This window comes from Lineus longissimus, chromosome 16 (genome assembly GCF_910592395.1).
Source record: "Lineus longissimus chromosome 16, tnLinLong1.2, whole genome shotgun sequence".
In the NCBI taxonomy this organism is placed as follows: domain Eukaryota; kingdom Metazoa; phylum Nemertea; class Pilidiophora; order Heteronemertea; family Lineidae; genus Lineus; species Lineus longissimus.
In genome coordinates, this window is record NC_088323.1 from 8,085,614 (window position 1) to 8,101,035 (window position 15,422).

Below are 15,422 nucleotides of genomic sequence, written 5' to 3' on the forward strand. Positions count from 1 at the left end.
AGTTTGCTTAAAGCCAAACCACTCATTCACCATACCGGTTAAGTTTGAGGAGAATGTTTTGTCAGCTGGTGTATTATTTACAATACCATAAACTATGCTATTAAGGTAAAAGTATTTATCCTCTGTAAGTTCAAGGGTTATGTAATTATTGTTATCACAGTAAATTTTCACATGGTTTATTCTATTTTCTTTTATGTTTGTTTGCCATACCTCACAAAACTCACTTAAACTAAAATGTCGAGAGTATGGAAATGTGTATTGTCTGTTTTTTATTATTGTTCTAATAGAGGGGTTATCTAAAAAATTCTCACAAAATTCATCTGGCGTCGCATTGGGTGTATGGTTAATGTCTTCAAGGCACTGTTCTATTATGGTTGCATTCAGTTTTTTATTTCCTTTAAACTCTTTGTAAAGAAACATGAATACTTGGGCACTCGCTGGTAGAAAATCAACTGTCCACCATGAATTGTAAAAGGTTATCGATTTCAAAGTAATGGATTTTATGTCTAATTGGTCTGTTAAGTAGTACTCAAATTTGGCTTCATTACATTCTTGTTCACTGATTATGAAGTCCATTTCTATTTAATTCAAGAGATTTATTGAATTTAATAAATTTTAGTCTAATAAAATAGAATGACTGATAAGAATCAGAAAATACTTTGCACTACATGTGACAAGTACATATCATACAATAATATGGCCATTCACAGGAGAACCAAAGGTCACCTGACCAAATTAAATCCGGATTACGTCCCTATTGCTCAACCCCGAGCCCAATCACTGATCACTAAAAGTATGGATAAGAAACTTGCATTTGAGGAAAATGAGCTAGATGGCATAAAGAAAGTGAGTGGAGTAGAAGTAGTAAAACAATTTGGCAAGCCTGTAGTCACCATTAGTTTGAAGATTGACAGAGAAGCTAAACAAGTGTATGAATACAGAGAGAAATTAGAGGAGGTATTATTTCAACTCAATGATTACCATCACAAAATAAGCATATCAGTATTTGCTCAGTTTTATCGTCAAGGTGAAAGTGTAACCCGGACTACGTCCAGAGAGCATAGCTCGACACACCCCATACAGTCACCAATGGAAAGCATAATTTCAAGGAACCAGGCAATTTATGCCATAACCAACCAGTTAAACTACATTAAGACACAGATTGAGGAAAGGTACTTTCAAGGGTCTGGACTTACACTGAACAAAATAGAGTCTTGTAACATGACCATCTGTTCTTACAAGAGGTGTAAAGGTGGTCATTACACTAAATTACCATTTAAAACAAAAGCTGTAATCAATGTGGAGTCGAATGACAATAAATGTTTTCTCTGGTCTTTATTGGCCGCTAAATATCTAAAAGAAAATCCTGAGACGGACTTCGTCCTGAGAGCAGAGCTCGAGAGTACATTCAATATCACTACTGATATGCTAGAAATGACTTCGTCACGAGAACAGAGTTCGAAAACTACTGATATCAAAATCGAGCTATGCTCTCAGTACGGAGTACAAATAGACTCATTTCCTGTATGTATTCAAAAGGATATCCCTAAGATAGAGAGTGATAATAATCTCAAAATTAATGTGTTCAAGTTAGAGAACGAATGGGCTAAAAGCATTTATGCCGCAAAACTAGAACCTCTCTACCTGTCCAAGAATTATGACGATGATGATGTCATTGATCTGCTCTATTTCAAGGACCATTTCATGTACATAAGAGACATCAATCTTTTCTTCAGGTCACTCGCTCATAGAGTGTATCTTTGCAGGAGATGCATGAATTACTTTTAAAGGAAGTCTACACTAGACAATCATAAAAAGAAATGTGGAGAAGACGATTACTGTAAGATTAGTCTGCCTCCACCTAACAGTAAATGGTCACAGCTTAAATTTGAAAAACACTCATTTAAAAATAGAGTTCCCTTTGTAATCTATGCTGATTTCGAAGCGATAAGCACAACAGTCAATGATAACACAACTCAGACAGATACCACTGTTACCACTAAAAAACTATTCAAACAACATGCATCAACTGTTGGTGTTTATGTTCACTCAGACTACCCACAACTTTACAGTAGCCAGTATGTGTCTCACAGGGGTGCTGATGTTGTAGATGTGTTCTGTAACTGGTTAATCAGGCTGGAAGAACAATTCTCTTATTTATTGAACTGTAACTTTCCTCTAACAATGACGAAGTCCGACTGGCAGAGATATCAATTAGAAACACAATGTTATTACTGTAATCAACCTTTAGGGTATGACAAAGTCAAGGATCACGATCACTACAGTGGTAAATATCGAGGTGCTGCTCACAGCTCATGCAATTTGAATGAAAATAAAGCCATGTTCGTTCCAGTATTTTTTCACAATCTTAGTAATTATGATTCACACCTGTTTATCAAAGACTTAATGACTAAACTACCGAAGTACAAGAAACTGAAATTACTTGCCAAAACAGCAGAGGAATACATCTCATTTCAGTTCGGTTGTTTCAGGTTTTTGGACTCGTACAGATTCATGCAGTCCAGTTTAGACAACATAACCAAATCAATGCTGGATGATGACTTTAAAATTACGAGACAGAAGTTCCCAAATACCATTGATTTTAAACTATTGAGGAAGAAGGGTTCAGTACCTTACTCTTTTTACACATCACATGAAAGCTACAATGTCACTTACCTAGAAAAGTCTATGTTTTTTGACGAATTGAAAAATGAAATGGCACCTGATTCTGCCTATGATGAGGCTAAGGTAATATGGGATCATTTCAAGATCAGGAATCACGGTGAGTTCATTGACCTCTACCTCAAAACTGATGTGATCCTTTTAGCTGATTTATTTGAGAAATTCAGGGATGTCAATTTGAACTACTTTCAGATAGATCCATGTCACTGTTACTCGGCACCAGGCCTAACCTGGCAAGCTGGTTTGAAGTACACAGGAATAAACCTAGAACTACTGACTGATACCAACATCTTACTTACTTTTGAGAAAGCAATACGAGGTGGAATTTCGGGTGTTATGGGAACAAGACATGTCAAGGCAGATGAACACCACAAACTACTCTACGTAGACGCAAACAATCTTTACGGATGGTCAATGATGGAACCTCAACCCTATGGTAGTTTTGAAATGATAGATATTGATCCACTCGAGCTATGCTCTCAGGACAAAGTCCGACTTAACATGAATGTTATCAGTAAAGAGCAGATTATGGCAATTCCAAGTGATAGTGAAGTAGGCTACTTCTTAGAGGTGGATTTGGAGTATCCAGGAAATATTAAATTTAAGTCAAGGAACTTTCCATTCTGTCCCGAATCTCTCTTTATTGAAGATGATGAATTAAGTCCTTACCAGAGAGAGTTACTTGGCGATGATAAAAGATCAAATGTAGAGAAACTAATACTAACACAAAAGGATAAAACTAATTACATAGTGCATTACAGAATGCTACAATTTTACCTCAAGCACGGAATGGTACTTAAGAGGGTTCATTCGGTGATATGTTTTCAACAATCAAAGTGGTTAGCACCATACATTGATTTTAATACTAAAAGACGTATGGATTCTAAGACTGATTTTGAGAAAGACTATTTCAAGCTCATGAATAATGCTTTCTACGGAAAGACTTGTGAGAATGTAAGGAACAGGGTGGAAATAGAATTGGTAACGGACGGGGAGAGAGCCAGGAGTGTAATTGCCAATCCCAGGTTTTCATCGATATGCGTATTTGACGAACAGAATGCTGCTATTAGCATGAGGAAAACATCAATGAAATTCAACAAACCAATCTACATAGGAGATTCAGTACTTGAATTGTCTAAATTATTAATGTATGAATTCTATTATGAAGTTCTTCAACCGTACTTTGGTGAGAAAAATATTGAACTACTGTATCTAGATACAGATTCCTTTGTACTTAACATTAATACTGATGACTTAACTAAAGACTTAAAGGAGTTGAAACACTATTTTGACTTCAGTAATTATCCAAAAGATCATCCACTCTATGACACCAGTAAGAAGAAGGTGCCAGGTTATTTCAAGGATGAGTTAGGAGGAGTCGAGATGACTGAATTCATTGCCCTGAGAAGTAAGATGTATGCTTACAGGACAAAAGATTACGATTCTAAGAAATTAAAGGGTATTGCCAAGAATGTAGTAAAGAGAGATATCTCATTTGATGACTATGTTGATTGTCTTGAAAAGAGTATGTCATTTTACCACAAGATGAGACACTTAAGATCAGATAAACACCAAATCTATTTGGAAGAAGTTGACAAAAAAAGCCTCAGTCCTTTTGATGATAAGAGGTTCATACTTGGAGATGGAATAAGAACGTTACCATTTGGAATGTATTATGAAGGCTACATAGATTACAGCGATTCAAACTTCGCTTGAGTCGGACTTTGTCCTGAGAGCATAGCTCGAGTGCAAAATCTTTATTCGGACTTTGTCCTGAGAGCATAGCTCGATTAAACTAATGAATATGGTGGCGCTGATGGTAGTGGCACTGGCGGAAATTCACCCCTAACACCGAAGTCATGGTGATAGTGATAGTGATACACCACATTAGGATTAGGACTATTTAGTCCGACTTCGTCCTGAGAGCATAGCTCGAGTCGAACTTTGTTCTCGGGACTTTGTCCTAGTCGGACTTTGTCCTGAGAGCATAGTTCGAGTCCTGTTTGATTTACTGAACTTTTAGTTTTTCTAGCATCTCTGTCTGAGCTATCTTTTTTCCTTCTTCTAAAAAAGTCTTCTTTAAAGACTCTACATCAACAGCTGAACTTGCCTCCCTTTGTTTTTTCCTAATGGCATTTTTCATCGAAATGTATTTTTCCTTTTCTTTGAGTAATAAACCGAATTCCTCTGTAGATATGTGAGAATCGGTTAAGGCTTTACTGACCAAATCATTGATTGTGTTCAGTTTTGAAATTGCCAACATTCTGATATTCTCATGCTTTTCAATTTTTTTAAGTATGCTTTTCTTCTGCCAACTTAGAAATGAGGAAAAAAGGGCGCTACCAATGGTCACACCACCCAAAGCTAAACCTATCGGTGCGGTGATGACACCAGCTAATGCTGAAATACCAACTGAGCCAGCCGCAACGCTTACAAAATTAAGACTATGACTAATGCCAGTAATTACGCTAAATGCCTTTTTGTACTTTGAAAATATCTTTCTTCTAAATTCAATCTCGCTTTCTAAGAAACTCTTAACATCACATATTTGTTGTAGTCTGAAAGCCTGAGGGTTACTTTCTGTATGCTTTTCAGACCTTTCATAGTTTAATTGACTTTCAGAGTTTAAATTACTTAAATCTGGATAAACCTTGTTGTCTCCATCCATTTAATTAGTGGGAATAACTAGAATCAGTTGTTCTGTCATTTCTAGTGTTTAGTGTTGATCTTGCAGACACTACAGGTTTTTGAAGTACATTAAATTTTAAAGGTTTTTCTGACCCAGCAGGCCCAGCAGGTTTTAAAGGTTTTTCGGGACCAGGCTCCAACTTTGACTCTACTTCTGCCTCTAATTCTCTATGAAATCGTTCTAATCTTTCTTTCCAATTACGTGGTCGTTTTGTGTAACCCCAAGTTCTATTCATTTATTCAGAAGAAATAATATTAATATTATTTATTCAGATGAAGATAAAGATGAAAATTAATTAAGTAGAAGGATATCGTTAAATTCTGGATTATCCCAAAAATACTTGTTTGTTATCCTTCTCCACTCGTTTATCACGTTTTCATCTCGATAGTCAAACCAGTTTTCATTAAGCTTATTGACCATAAAGTTAAATGAGCGGTCCAATTGCTCTTTGAAAATACTCAAGTCTACTGTAGCACTCTTCTGCCTGTTTTGTGTTTTAGACATTGGTCGAATGTTAAACCAAGCAAAGCACAGTTCAGGTTTATCTTTGAATTCCTTGATTGGTAAGACATGATCCAACTCTTCTTCTACTATTGGAGATAGACTCCTCTGGTACTCTAACCACTGTGAGAAGAAACTGTCTGTACATCCTAGATTGAATGATGAATTACCAGTCAGACTTCGTCTTGAGAGCAGAGCTCGAGTCGGACTTCGTCCTGAGAGCAGAGCTCGAGTACACTCTCCCTTAGAAATGCGGTTAAGACCAACCCTAATTTTGTGTCTGTCTCTATTACCATTTTGGTCAAGGTAATCCTTTTTGTAATATGAATTAAAACATGATCTACATTTACCTCTATTTCCATTTTTACCAAATTCACCATCACTTAGTAATTTAACTTCTCCACATTTACCACATTTCTTGGTTAACGTACCACATAATTTACAATAATCCAGTAGTTTATTACGTCTGTTCTTTCCAAATTCACTTTCAGGTTTTGTTACATCGCACTTAACACATTTAAATGTAGGCCCTGAAACTACTGGTTGATACTGATTAACAGGATACTGATAAACAGGATACTGATTAACAGGATACTGATTAACAGGATACTGATTAACATTGACAGTACCATAATAGTTAACGTTAAATATCTGTCCTTCCATTTCTAGCTTGATTTAAAGGATAAAAAGATTTTAAATTAAGGATTTAGGCTTTTTATTCCTGAAATTGGTAACCATTCATTGAATTTATCACTGTATCCCTTCCACTTCACTAATCCGTATTTTTTACCTTTACTGGTCTTGCGCCTCAAGATTTTCTCTATCTTGTACTCTAGCTGGTCAGGATTAGGGACATAACTCAATTCCTCTTCATAGAAATATCCTTGAATTTCCTCTTTATGATAATCTTCAAGTTTGTAGACGATAGGGTGAGTGAAGATGATCTGTTTGATTTGGAATACTTCCTCAGTGAAGTTGGGCATGTAACCTTTACCGAAAATGGACTTGTACTTTGAAATTCTTACACTGTCACCTACTTTGTACTTTGGATCTCCAAAGGTTTCTTTAAGATGTAGGCCGTAAAGATTGTACCACACAGCTCCTTCGTTTTCCATCTTTCTGGCGTCTACAGGTTTCATACCTATTGATGAGTGAAATGTGTTGTTGTAGCCACTGACCAAGTCATCCAGTACGTCAATCCACTTGTCTGTCTCCTTAGCAGTGAAATAACGCCACATTTTTTCTTTAAGAGTCCTGTTGAATCTTTCTACTACCGCTGCCTTCTGATCAGATTTTGTAGAGAACCATTCTATGTCATTTTCTGTTAAGAGTTCCTTGAAGTGTTTGTTGTAGAATTCTGTACCGTCATCAAACTGGATTTTCTCTGGTATCACCACAACTGGTTTAGCTTCTCTAGAGCTTTGCTCCTTTGACGAAGTCCTGAAAATCACTTTAAATGCATCTCTGATTTCTTCTCCCCTCTTACTCTTAACTGCTAGAGCCCAAGCATAGCGACTGAATAGGTCAATTACTGTTAAAATGAATCTGAAACCTTTATTCTTACTCTCGAATTTCTGCATGTCAACCAGGTCGGCTTGCCACTGTTGATCGATGTACGATACCATTGTTTTCCTGAAGGTGAATTTCTTAATGGCCGGTTTGTGTAGTTGGTGAGTTGGTAGTGTTTCTAGAAATTCTTTAACTTCTTTTTGTTTAATAAGTTTACCATCTTCCTTGACCTGTTTCCACATCTTACTCAAAGAACTGTAAGCCACGGGACTCTCGGGGTTGTAGTACAAATCCCTTAGATACTGCTGTGTGTCATCCTTTACATCCATTTAAATGGGTGAAGTATTTATTTACGAGCCACATAACATGCTAATTTCTGGTGTCACCAATTGTGGTAAGACATATTTTGCCCTTGACCTCTTAGAAAAGGAGTATCGACACAAATTCCAAAACATAGTCATTTTCTGTCCAACATATTTCAACAATAAGACATATGACAGGAAATTGATTTACCAAGACAAGAGCGTCTACATAGTTAATCCCCAAGCGGTGGCCAGTAATTTGGACCTTGTGCTTCAATTTGCTACTCTGACCTTTGCTGGTTCTAACACATTATTCCTAATTGATGACTGTGCTAATTTGAGAGACACAAAAAAGAAGGTGTCCGAGTTATGTAATCTTGCCTTTTCTGGCAGGCACTACAATCTTACTGTTTGGTTACTAGTTCAGAAGTACAACTCTGTTGTCAAGGACTACAGAGAGAACATAAGAATTTTAGTATTATTTTTTAATAAGGATGAATCAGCCATTAAAGATGCCTTAGAAGAAAACAGTGTTATTCCTTAGGAGAAAAGACAGTACTACATAGAAGAACTTAAGATGAAAAAAGGATCAAAACTGATCATTAGACTACAACATCCATTTGGATTTACTCTTTCACATCAAAAATCTTAGTCCCGCTTCTCATCAATGGTCTTAGTCTTTCTAACCCTAGTAAAATAATAAATTATTAATCCTAAACCACTAAGTCCTAGGATAATCCATAGGTACTCGTATTTCTTCATTTCATCACTAGGTTGGTAATAATCACTTAATTGTGGTCTCTGAGTTAGTACTATAGTTCTATCGGGATGTAAATGATTGTAAACAGTCAGTGCTGAATCAGTATTGTTAAAATCAATAGAAGCGTCTCTTTCTCTCTTTAATTCAAGGTTAACAAAGTCAATAGTACTCTTTCTATGCTCCTCCCATTCGGTTGAAGCTTTTTGTAATTGCTCCTGAGCCAAATCATGTCTTTTCACTTCATCTTCATAACCGTTTTTATCTAGTGACTTGAAAAGGTAACCAGATCCAGTAAATGCTAATCCATTGATTATTGCAGATCCAAATAACATGCCAATGCCAGCCATTTAATTTCAACGAATTTAATTTCAATGATGTGTCGGACTTCGTCCTGAGAGCATAGCTCGAGTTAATACCAATTGGTACTGTACATCATGACCATTAAGATCGATGATGTCACCTTTTTCATCCGTTAAGCGAATATTCAGCTTATTGAATCTTGGTTTACAGGGAATTGCTATTGGTTTCTCAAAGGTGTATGCTATTAAATCCCCAAAATTTGCTTCTTTTATTGGTCTTGTGGTTAGCACATCAGATGTTTCACCATTACTTAATACACTATTAGATTCGATTATGTCACAGTGAAAAACAAATTGGTTAATTGGTCTAAAATTGATGGGTTTCTCGCTTACAACATCATCCTTACTTTTATTGTCTGAAGGGTAAGGCCATTCTGTTTTCATGCCAAATAACTCATTGCTTTTACCAATAAAATAGATCTGATAATGCTCCTCATTTTTTCTCTTTAGGAAGTGTAAGATGGCCTTACCTGTTGGTTCTTCAAGGTCAAATCTGACAGCACCTCTACTCATACTATTTTCTTTCAACTTATCCGCAAATACTTTTGAAAAGCTCTGTAGGTCATAGAGACCATCTGGTACCGTAATCTCTGCCACATCAAACCCCTTAACTTTGATTCGGTTATTCTCCCTGGCCGCACTGATGTTATAAAATGTACAAGGTATTACTGCAAAAGTTAAAGTGATGCTACATGCATCTTGAATTTCAGTCTTGAGATTGACTGTTAAATCACTTGAATTCTGATCCGGGTAGTCGCTGGAATCGATGTTCATTACAGTAACCATTTAGTTCAGTAAATTTTCGTTTTCAAATTTACCTTTTATCAAATAAGTAAATTATTCTTACTTCATAATATTTCTGGGTAGGATTCCTTGATCGTAAAGGTACTCTAATGTTCCATTACTAATAGCTACAGTTCCACCCAGTTTAATAATTTCCTCTAGGTCGGCCTGACTTGGGGGACCGATATTGATTTTCAAGAACCTTTTCAGTAACATAGAGTAACCAATTGTTGTTGATGCCAACAGTAAACTTTGATACAGTGTATTTATGATATCTTTCTTTCCAGGTGTATCCATTTAATTAGGATGAAAATCTAATGTTGTAGCGAACTTTGTTCTTGCAACACCTTAGTGTTGGAGTGAAGCAATCTGAGAATTCTGGATGTTTACCTGGGCATCAGAAACCACGAATATGTGCATTTTGTATGGTCCCTTTCCAGATTTCTTTGTAATAGATAATTGAATACCATCCATTGTGTTCTGGAGCTTCTTTCCTGATCCGTGTAGACGATTGTCTTCAGAAGTTCTCAGGTCCAACCATAAACCATAGTGATTAGAATCACCATAGTATTTCTCCATGGTCATGTTACAGTCATGAGTTTTCTTCAAATCTTCAGACATGAAGTGTTTCTTGATCTCCTCCCATTGATCCATCATTCTCATTCCTTCTGGGAACACCTGATTGGCAACACCCTCAATTGTGATTTGTACTTTACTTATGTTAGGGTTTTCAAACTTCTCTGAATCTCTAGCTCCATCTACATAGTCAGACACAAATAATAACAATAATCCTTTAATTGACATTCTTGGAAAGTTGATGTTCTCATTAATCAGTGTTTCATTAGCAGTAACATTAACTGTTTTAAAATGGTCAACCCAATCATAAAATATCGAGAAACCAGAGTTGTACTTATTGCTCAGTTGATTTGCAATCATCTTATTAGTAACCGTGTCGTATTCAAAACTGATATTTTCAAGTTTGTAGCCCATGCTAGCTGTGGTTGCTGTGACTATGATTTCCTCCTTTGGTGCTAAAGTTATTTCAATAATCACATCTTCTTGAATTGGAAACTTGTAAAATGGAGCATGATGGTGAAATAATTCAAAATCTAATGGTATTTTGTACTTCTTATCAAACACTTCCTTTAGTGTCCTTTCATTAGCTGTTTCACCAGTGACATCAGCTTCAGCTACTCCCGATCTTAATTCTCTAAGATTTTCTGATTGAATACCTTGAAAAACCCTGTCATTTCTTTCTTCTCCAGTTAGCCACAGATCTTTAAATGTAGAAAAATGGCTGTATTCGTCAAGGTCAAATATCTGCTCTGTTCCCCACTTAACCACCATCTTTGAGATTAGATTTCTACCAAGATTATTTACAACACTATTTTTAGAATCACCAGAAATGGTTACATCAGCAGACAAATAAAGAGATTTAGGTACAAAAAATGTATTCTCTCTCAGTGCCGGTATTCTAACATACAAAGTTTCTTTGGGATTAGCAGAAGAGGGATTATGAGTAATGATGTGATGCTGCCTCTCAGCTTTTAAACCGAGTGGAATTCTATGTGCTCTATCTGTATTTAATAAATATCCAGTGGCCATCTTGTATTTATTTACTCGTGAAATTAATAATAGTTCCAACAGCAGGCCTCTAAAAAACACTTGGCGCCACTGTAGTATTGCTCTTTACTGTGGCGCCACATGGTGTCAAACTGGTACATCATTCCACTTACTACACTGGTAAATCACACACACAACTGCGGTGTGTTGGCTTGATCATGCACATACACTATAGGTGGCATGCAGTCTCATTACCCATAATTCCTATCATCTTGGCAACGGACATGCGCAAACGATCACAGTTTGTTTTGATAGCAACGGGCAAACCAGTGTTTGCTCGTTGTACAATGACAACAATCTCAACTTCCTTGGCAACCGGCAAACACTTGTTTGCTCGTTGTACAATGACAACAACTCGTTGTCATGTTCATTACCCATAATTCCTGTCATGTTCATTACCCATAATTCCTGTCATCTTAGCAACGGACAATGTTTTGATAGCAACGGGCAAACCAGTGTTTGCTCGTTGTACAATGACAATCACAACAGGAAGTTGTCATCCTTGGCAACCGATTGTCAGCGACATCTTTCATTGTAACATGTAACTAAACAACCGACGCAGTAAACAAGCTTGACATAGGCCAGACTCGAACCCGGGTATTCTGCGTGGTAAGTTATCCCACTAGGTATGTTATCCCACTAGGCTATTAAACTTTCTATTCGATCAATAACATTTATGCCTATTTAAAAGTAACATCTGTTTAAGGTAATAAGAGCGCCTATTGATTATGCGCGTCACAGCTGTCATGTGATCTCTCATTCAGTGTGGCACATGCATGGGAATAGGGTCAATTTCTCTGCCATTTCTCAATGGATATTTGCAAATGAGGTATCCTTGGAAAGCTCTTGACCTGTACTTTCTGTTGGAATACAGTAAGTCATGATTACATTAACCCATTGAGCTGTAGTATTCCCTAAGTAATATATTAATGAGGTGGCTGGTTCTTAGGGGTTTTAAGCTAATTTGAGGCAAAAAGGCCTGTAAGGGATTTTGTCAAAATAGCTTCAAAATACCTACATTCCTATCACCTCATTATCATATTACTAAGCGAGCATTGGCGCCTTTGTTTGCACTTGTTCCTGTTTTCACGGTATTACCCTGTAGATCGGGGTTCGCTGTGTCCTTGTAATATCCACCAATTTGGAGCTGGTCACTTTTTGCTGCCTTCGAGAACGAGAGGGTGGACTCGAGATACGATCGATAGCCGTACATCTGATCGTGCCCCCCTACCTGTCTTCCATTGGCGTAAACTTGTTTGAAATAGCTTCCGATAAAATAATTGATGGGAAACACCAGCGATTTATCGGGAAATGGGTCCGCTGTCGTGAGTACCGCACCATCTTTGTCCAGTATCCTGAATTTCAGATACAAAAAGCTGTCTCCCAAATTCAAATATTCGTCTTCGGCGGCGTTGACCCTAAATTCAATTGGACCACCCTTGTCCAGGGAAGTGATAGGATGGAACTCTTTGAATGAACTGTCCTCTATACTCGTCTGTGTGGGCTTAACTTCAAAGAGTTCCAATTCGCTACGTCCGCAATAGTCCGTATCCAATAGCGACATGATAGCTCTTATATTTTAGCTGAAGAAAATGTTGCCTCCCTGTTGTTGTCGTCGGTTTTTACGCGATTTTCTCTTCCTTTTTCCTCCTTGGGACTCCTGGGCCCCCACATGGGTTTTTCCTTGTTTTTTGTGTCTTTTGGCCGTTAAACTCTGCCCAATTTCTTCATCTGTATTATCCGGCGCTAAGATATGACGCTTGATCCCGCCAACAACTTGTTTTTTAACGTTATGTCCGATTTCGTGTAAGCTTTCTTTTCCCCTTTCCTTCAGGGCGGTTTTAATATCTTTTTCACCGGACACCACGTCCGAATGCGCTTGAGCGCCCGATTTCAAGAGGCTCTTTCCAGCGCTTACGGCTACCTTTTTTATGGAAGGAACCACGACTTTTTTCAGCATCGGAACCACTGTTTTGAATATTGAGCTGAATATGCCTCCGAGTCCATGCCCATGCTGGTATAAGCTATCTCCTCGAAAAACGGGAAGCCCAGAACCCGTCTGATAGTGTCTTCGATATGCGTTTGAGTCCGGACGGTAAGGAACCAGCACCATGATGAATTTGTCCTCGAACGATTTTACAGGGTGAATGTTTGTTTCTTGTTTTTAAAAACACGATATTTTCCCCTCACAAACCCTTTAAGAGCTAGGTGCGTTTTTCCCACTTGGTTATGCGGTCCGATTGTTCTTCTTCTTCGTTTTCTTTATGACTTTTGTCAGGACTAGCTGTTGATTCCAATAGAGGACTCCATGATTTGTTTTGGGACCAATTGGGCACAGTTTGTACAGGCCTTTTTTTTTTACTCCCGAGTATAAGTGCTTTTTCCCTGGTTTTACTCAGACGTGACGAGCGTCGTTGCTTCGGTATTTCTGAATCCTTAAACAATTTTGGTGCACTTGTAGCTTTTTCTTGTGGACTCATGGCAAAAGATAGAGGTATTGGCAAGCCCATAACCGATGTTTCCTTCCTTTGGGCTGCTTTTTTCGCCTTCATCAACGGCGAAAAGACACCCTCTTCTGTGCTGATGCTCTCCTCCAAGGTGCGCCCGCGAGTGGAGATAACAATTTTGACTTCCTAATAGCGCTCTGAATTGTTGTCAATTTGGAACCGTCCTCATCAGCGACAAGTTTCGGTTTTTTTCTCTCTGATAGTAGTGGGGGTGTGTTGGTAGACGGTCTCTTCATTTCCGGTGTATAGGCTATCCATCCCGGCGGCACTCCGATCTTCAAGAAGGCATCTCTCAATTCGGTGACCCCCGGCGGGACAACGTAGTTCATGCTCTCCGGCTTCATTAGGAATTCAATGTTTCGTACGATATTTGTTTTGGGTAACTTTGTTCCCTCGATTATTAATTCGTAGCTGAACGGATCCCAGTCTATCGTTGAACGGTGATGTCTTACGTAATTTTTCATAATGTCCTTAATAAAGGGGTGGTGTAATTTCAAAGTGGGCGCGATCAGATCGAGTACATTCTTTTCCCCGTAATCCGCTACGCGATCGAATAAAGCTTTTGTCTCTCTTCTTCGAGCCTGACTGAAAAGTTTCATTTTTAAATCGACCGGTAGATTGGCATATTTTTTCGCCACTAACAGTCGATCCGATGAAGGCTCCTCCTCCTCCTCCTGCTCCTTGTCATATGCTGCCTCGTTGCTGATAGAGTTAAAGGCTTTCGTCGTTGATGAATCGTAACTGTTAGTCGGTATGTCTGCACCGACCATCGCACAACGACGCTTGTAGACTTCCAACGGAATTAAGATACATTCCTCGAATCCCCCTTTGTCCTGTTGTCCTGAATATCTGGCCATTTTGCTGGCTAAAGTTCTACTTCGAAAACGGAGGAAAGACTTATTTGCCGATTCCACCGATCAAACTGCCAATCGCCGAAACGGCCAGTGGAATCAAGGCGCTCAAGAATCCTCCTTTGATGCCTTCGGTCGCCAGTATGTCTTTGCGTTGCTGCAGGCTTGTTCGTGGGCGAAAGAGCTTCTGTACCATAGAGCTGTGTTTCTGCAATTTCCTGATCTTATCCGCTGAAATGCCGCTCACATTTCTATTACCCACGTTGTGGATGCATTCGAGCAAAGCGTCCATTTGCCCCGCGTTGGCGATTTCCAAGAGTTTTGCTTGATTCTTTTTGCTAGTTTTGCTCAAGAGCGATAAAAAATCGATATGACCGGCGGCAGTGGAATCGCGAGGGAGATTCCTCTGCCTATTATAAGACTGTCTCCTCCCCGTTCCTTTGCGTCTCCCCTTCTGTTTACTCCGAATTAATTGCTCCATGAGGTGTCTATTATTTGGTAGCATCTTAAACTATACTGGCACTGGTAATATATAATTGTACGAAACGATCTCTTTTGACTCAATGTTTATTGTTGTCTTCTCACACACCGCATCCAAACGAAGCCTATCACATTGTTCTTAGCGGGTTTTTTTTTGCCAAATTCGCTTACTATTGTTGTAAAATTTTCGTGGTACAAATATTCTTTGATAGTCTCCGAAAAGGTCTGTCCTGAAGCGAATCTCCTCCGGACTATTTTGAGTGCCGTCGACGAAAAGATATCCGTTCGGTTTTGAAGTTGCCTTTTCATAGATTTCCATGAAAAGCCGTTGGTTGGCCGGCATAATCCTGGAGCCGAGATGACGGGCTGTAGATTT